The sequence below is a fragment of the Montipora foliosa genome, chromosome 10 (genome assembly GCF_036669935.1).
Source record: "Montipora foliosa isolate CH-2021 chromosome 10, ASM3666993v2, whole genome shotgun sequence".
In the NCBI taxonomy this organism is placed as follows: domain Eukaryota; kingdom Metazoa; phylum Cnidaria; class Anthozoa; order Scleractinia; family Acroporidae; genus Montipora; species Montipora foliosa.
The window spans coordinates 17789889-17796981 of NC_090878.1; the positions used below are offsets into that span (position 1 = coordinate 17789889).

Genomic DNA, 7093 nt, shown 5'->3' on the forward strand with positions numbered 1-7093 from the left:
AAAAATTGCCACTGCAATCAGAAATTATGCATGCTATCAATATTAGTGGGGTGCATTATGCAATGGGCCTTATTTGCGTGGCGGCCATATTGGCCATAGACAATACAAATGTAGATGTCATGAAAAACCATAAATAACAATGACCACAACCAGGTTTTCTGAGCCCGCGAGACTAAGCACCCCCAGCAAACCATTGTTTTAACGAAAACCGCTGGTCAGCAACCTGGTTCTGGGGCCTGTTTGTCGAAAGTCCCGAGAACTTTTCGGGCCCGAAAAGCCAGTCGTCAAACTGCAATCTGCTTGTTTTTAAAAGCTGATCATGTAACTTGTTTTTAATGAAAGAAAAACTAAGAGGATTGCGAAGTTTGATGGCTTGGAAACCTCGGCGTTGCGAAGATATAAAGGGAATTGTGGCACCCGAAATAGGCCCGAAAACTTTCGGGACTTTTGAGAAACAGGCCACTGGTCATTGCTGTCTAAGGTCTTCCTAGATGTCATACCCTGAGCCTCGAGTTGAAATGTTTGGGAACGAGTTTCGGCGGGGCAAAACAAACGTTTTTCAATCCCTCGGGATTCAACATGGCCGCCGTGTGGTTAAGGCCCATTTGCGGCTACGCGGCTACTCTGTTACGCGCAAACGCGCCTACGTGGCTACATGGCTAAGCTCAAACAATGCCAAAAATTCCTCACGGTATACCTCGTTCTCAACTATAAAGCGTCAAAAAAGGCGAGGCATCCCATAGCGATGATCGCTACTGATCCATGCTAGAGATAGAAGAACAATGGAAACTTACATAGCCGCATAGCCACGTTTAGAATTTGCACGATAACAGCGTATTTAATCCGTCACTCACTCACCTGACAACTTAGCAGCCATGTATTTGGGAACAAGGACGCTTGGTTTCGAGTGTCTGGGAATTCTGGAATTTTTCCTACAAAATGCAACAATAATAATAATAATAATAATTATTATTATTAGAAACGATTCAAGGACTACTTTCCTCATGCCTCGGTTGATCCCGGCATTTGTATACCACAAAATTCACCCAGTTGTTAGCAGTGGTTTCAATAACAACAGACATCCAACAAAAAGCATGGGCTACTTCACTCAGAGAAGTCGGTTACTTTTTTCCCCCTAAATTGAAGCAACAAAAACCAAATTCTGTCAAAACCTAAGCTTTGAAATTATTATGACAATGGCAACAGTCGGTTTCTCTACCTACCAGGAAGCCATCTTCAAAGTAACCTTTATTGAAACCGCTTGGTGTGAAAAGGGGCATGTTTTTTCTGCATTATCCCTTACAATGTTTTCCCGTCCGAGTAACTCCAAGAATGCGACTGTCAGCAGCACAAGTATGAGTGAACCTTTGGAATTCATATATTACTATTGACCCTGGGAATGTGTTCCAGGAAATCTTTTTTTCCGCTCCAACGACTCCACGAATTCAAGCGGTTTTCTTCACCATCCCTCACAGGAAGTTTTCCTGCTCATTAACTCCAAGAATTCGACTGGTATGGCTTATACCCCCAGTCATACAAACGCCTGTAAATTTGTCAAATTTCAACTTATATAATTACATTTTCTCTACTGATATAACACCTAATACGCTGAAACTTTGCAGGCCGGGTTACTAAAGTAAAGGTGCTCTTTCTATTTCTGGTATCAGTTTTTCATTCAGTTCAATTTTACTTCATTCAAACGCGTTGCCACCATTTTGGAGAAGGGTCTCTTTGATGATCATCATAAATCAAAATTAACACTGGGAATATATCCCAACCAATTCCAACAATTCAACTGTCTGCACTGAAGTCTGAAAGAGCTTTAACAGTACAAAGCTCTTTTGTCACAGTACAGACGAACTCTTTGGATTCATTGATCGTGGCACCTTGGACTGCAGAGTTGCTTCTACAGTAGCCGATATATCTCCAAGCATTAAATCACCCAATGATGTCATATGCCATACACAGAGATCATAACTCTGGAAACTCCATTCCCTACTCTTGAAAATTGTGTGGATTCTTCAATCTTCCAGCAGATTGTGAACAATGATGACGGGTTGTGGCATGGAACAACATCTTTTTTGTTGCAGATGCCATTAAAAACGCAGCAGCCAGTTGTTGAAAGTTAAATCGATGATCACCTGCGCAGTAGTCTGGTGTTAGCCAGCTGAGGTCTACATACTTGTTTGATTTTACCAGAGGGCTGAATTCATTCTTAAGAAGGTACTTAGTTAATGCGAAGCTGCCATACAAAGGTTTTTACCTATAACAGCACCACCAGATTAAGAAGATGATAAGCACAACAGCCACCACTGCCCCGATAACAATTCCAGCAATTGCAGGTGTGGATAATTCTGCATGACAAAAGAGAAAATCACAACAGTTAGAAGTGAAAATAAAGTACAGTTATGAAAGCAAGGATCTTACAGTGTAGCCATTTTAGAATGTTTTTTGTACAAAGGTTTCAAGACTCTGGATAATGAACGCTTGACTGTATGGTATCTAGACATTCAAATTAAAGACAAAAATGACTTTTCTTGGAGTCCATAATTTTTTTTGGAAATGTAATGGCATGAAAGAATACGTGAAGGCCTGAACACAAAATTCAGTTAGTTCAGTAGTACCGCGCACCGGTGGCTCAGTTGGTTGAGCACCGGGCTGTTCACGCGGGAGGTCGTGAGTTCAACTCTGGCCGGACCAACACTCAGGGTCTTTAAATAACTGAGATGAAAGTGCTGCCTTTGTAATTATATCTGCAAATGGTTAGACTCTCTAGTCTTCTCGGATAAGGACGATAAACCGTAGGCCCCGTCTACAACCCTTCAATGTTCATAATCCTGTGGGACGTAAAAGAACCCACACACTTGTCGCAAAGAGTGGGGTATGTAGTTCCCGGTGTTGTGGTCTGTCTTCTGTGGTGTATCATGGTTGGGAGGGAAAATGCTCGGAGATATTAGCTACACCCAAGCTACTCTAAAGTTTTTTCCGTGCCTCCCTCCCTTTGGAGATGGTTTAGATATATCGCTTTGCCTTCACTAAAATTGGGTCACTCCTGCGTGGTGCGGTTACGTCTGCGCAGCAACTTTCCCCAAGCTTTTTGGATCGTTTGCCTTTGTACATTGCTCGCTAACCAATACTCTTGTCCGATCCAGCACGTGCTGTTTACCACTCAGCTCTTAGTGCTGGGGAAATAAGTGAGGTTGTTCTATGTCACGCAATCTGGAAGTCGCCACAGGCTAACCAGCCCCAAGGCAGTGTTCCCCTCAAAAAACGCCAATACATCTGTTGTCTCGTTCTATCACGCTTTGCGTTACAGTAGATATAGGCATATTTTCATACCCTGAAAATTTTTCATCTGTTCGGATTTCCTTACTGAAAGTCTTGTGATCCGAAAATTATAGGGATCAAAACTTACCTTTTCGAAAATTTCAGCCAGAAAAAAGGCTCCCGAAAATTCTAGGTGACCTTTTTAGGGTAAAAATCCGTTAAAAATGGGCAATTACACCAATTTTTAGATGTTCGAAAATCCTAGGACAGGCAGGCAAGCAAGAAATTTTACAACAAATGTTCCCAAAAATTCTAGATCTCAAATCGTCTTCCGAATAGATATTTTCTGAAAATTGACGTTGGATGCCCCTGATAAATAATGACTACTGTAATTGCCTTATCATGGTTTACACTAATTTGCGAAACGACACGAAATGAAACGAAACCAACCGAAATACAGTAAGAATCGACCTAAACATTCATTAAAGCTAACCTTAGGCCTAATTGGGCCTAAACAGACGTTTTTAGGGCTCATGTTAGCATTGGTAAAACGGTGAAGGTTATACATGTACCAAAGGAAAATGTCCATCTGTTTGGCAAAAATAGCAATGTCACCAAAATGGCCGACCAAAATTACTATTTTGCGAAACGGATTGAAATTTTCCAGGCATGTACAGCCCTAATCGTTTACCAGTGCTAACATTAGGCCTAAAAAATTTTGTTTGGGCCTAATTAGGCCTAGGTTAGCTTTAATGAAAGCTTAGGATTATTTCTGTATCATTTCGCCTTGCTTTGTTTTACAAATTAGTGTAAGCTAATTTGAAGGTGATACTGGAAAGTTAAATGTGTCTTCTAGCATCTAGAGATAAAAGGGTCACTTTCTTGTGAGGGAAGATCTTTGTCCAGTTAAGACACAGTAGCTTAGGTTAGGATTAAATTCCATCACACAGCTGACCTGTCCCCAGTTCACCAAGAGTAGATAATGGCACCTGCCAGAATAATCGTGACCCTGCAGATAGGCCCCAACAAAACTATACACTAAAATACTGAATTACCCAGTGGATAGTGTTTTATTCAACAGATCACTCTCCCCTTACATTGTATCTCTAAACTTTGAGTAACTGAAGTCTGGCGCAAATCTGAATAACAGACGTCTGGCACAACTCCGAACAACCGAAGACTGGTGTATACATCACCAGATCCTGTTGAAAATCTTTTAAGGATTTTCAAGACCTTCAAGAATCTTCATGAAGATCTTTGAAGATCCTGATAAAGATCTTTAAGATCCTGAAAGATCCTTGAGGATCCTTAAAGATTCGCATAGGATCTTTCAAGGATCCTAATAAAGTTCCTTTCAAGAGAACTATGAGGATCCTTTTAAGATACTTGAAGGATTCTCATAGGAACTTTAAGGACTCTAACTAAGACCTTTTCGAGATCCCTCTGAAGAGCCTTAAACATCCTCAAACAATCCTAGAGGATCTTTCAAGGATCCTAGTAAGATCACTATAAGAATCCTTCAAAGATCCTTGAAAGATCCTAAAACGATCTTCAAGAATCTTTTCTGAAAGCCTTCTAAGAAATTGTCATCAGGATCTTTGCATGAGCCTCACAAGATCCTTAAAATAGCTTTGACGATCTTAACAAGTAGTTTTGGAAAATGAAGATCTTGAAAAGACTTTTTAAAGATCCTTCAAAGAGCTTTATCTTCAAGGGTCTTTGGCAGGTCTTTGAAGATCTTTACACATCCTCAAAGATCCTGTGAGGTTTTTCACCAGGGAAGCATTATATCAGTTATCAAATAAGATCTTGGGTAAACTAACTAGGAACTTACGCTTTGCTGTAGGTATTGGTGCTGGTGTTGGTAATGTTGTTGGCAATGGTGTTGGTAATGGTGTTGACGTTGCTGTTGCCGTTGGTGGAGTTGTGACTGTGGATCCTATGTCCTCTATAGCTTTGCAACTACAGAATAAAATATCATTTGATGACATCCAAAGCACAGCGAAATCTTCATGTACACCTATCATTAGGGTGCATTTGATGACTCAAACACAAGAACAACTTGTTGCATTCTCTGACAGATGTTTCAGAAGGATGCTACAATATTGGACAAAACTGATTTTAAAGGATATGCATCGACATCAAACCTATTCCTGGCCGTAATCAAGAAAGGTTTTTCATGGGCCCAATCCCCCACATTCAATATTGCTTCATCAGGGAATACCTGGACAGTGCATCAGAGCACTTTACAGCATTGGCATGGGAGGGGAGGGGGGAGGAGTTGTTTGCACGTGATCACACCAAGATGCTTGATATTTTTCTCAACAGTTTTATCCATGATTGTAAGAGTTACATCTAAGGATGAAGTGAGATAACAATTATACCGTCATATGCAGCCTTTTCAAACAACCCTCTTGAGGAAGAATACACTGTACCTGACAGGTTTGATTCCTAAAGAAACTGGTGCTGTGTTATTGGGTGGGTAAAACACAAGAGTTAACCCTATCTCAGAACAATGTGATGATGGGCTAACCCTTAAATTGTATATGAGAGATTTTTTTAAATTTGTTCGATTGAATGTACCCATTGTCCTGATAACTGCAAAAATTTTTGCTTTTGATTTTTCTTCCCCTAGTTTGAGCCATTAAAAGACGCAGCATTTCACTTCCAGTGGGGTACAAAACTGCGCGAGTACAGAAGGGGGACTGGAGATGATTGTGACAACATCTCGGGAACGCTTGTGTTTGTGGTAGTACACTTTATAAGTGCACTACACACTATGCCATCGGGGCTGTCTGAGTGAGCGAGTGATTGAGTGAGTGAAGGAAAGATTTGTAGGCCTACATCGCGTGCATGATTTACAAAACTGATGTACGGTTTTCTTGAATTACAACAATTGATGTTTGTTTGCAGCCCAGGTTGTCGCCTTTTTCCTTTCTTGATTTTCTTAATGAAAAGAGAATATCAACTGTTTGAGTACGTTATTGTCAAATTAAATTCTCAAATGTCTTAAGGCGGCTCGAAAGCGTTTTTCGTTGCGATAGTGTTTGTAAAACGATGAAAGATACCAAAGAAGGATATTTCAGTGTAGGCAAACTATAAATATCTTTGCAACTCTCTTGTTGGGTAATACTTTAAGGGGACTTACGACGTCAAATAAGTTACCATGGCAACACACCAGGTCTACAAAAAGGCCCTCTAACTTTCAGTTTTTGAAGATTAACTGAGTTGGTGACCTACCGTTTTTATTTCTTTGTTGGAAATCTCCCTAAATTCTTTAACGTCTTAGTGAGTATGACAAAAAGTTATCCAGTAGAATTTAAGATACATCGAAAAAGGGCGTTTTATAGTTTTCAGTAAATTGTACTAGATAACTTTCCCCGAAACTTTTTTTGCTTGAAGTGCCATTGTGAATGATACGTGAACGCAATGCAGCACACGCAAGGATTGCAAAAAAAATAAAGATGGCTTCAATACAACAATCATTATTTGCTCAATGCTTCCTCTATCTGTACTATTTTTCCTCATAATTAAACAAAGTGTTTTGATAGTTTTAGTGTTTTATTGAGAAATTTATGTTTGAAAAGGTAACGATGCGAAGAACTCCGCAATTCGCAGTTTTTTCTTTGTTATAGAACCTCGAGAGAACCGCAAAAGAACCCAATTTAATGCAGCGCATGCGTAGTAAGGAAAAAAATTGGGATTAAAATTAATGTGGAATTGCTTTCTCCGAAATAAGCCTATTTCTCGAGAACCACTCGTTAGAATTGAATGAAATTTGGCACGGAAATACTTTACGAAAGAAGTAACCGGAGTATTGAAAAAA

At 40.0% G+C, this 7093-nt stretch overlaps 1 long non-coding RNA gene across 1 annotated transcript; it reads right to left on the bottom strand.

Annotated features, from left to right (window-relative positions):
• Positions 1-117: 117 nt before the first annotated feature.
• On the bottom strand, positions 118-5868 carry LOC137973511 (uncharacterized). The gene is made up of 3 exons (XR_011117263.1): positions 5102-5868; positions 2264-2354; positions 118-932 (listed from the first exon to the last, which is right to left on the bottom strand). It is a non-coding gene; the product is annotated as an uncharacterized lncRNA (long non-coding RNA).
• Positions 5869-7093: the final 1225 nt, after the last annotated feature.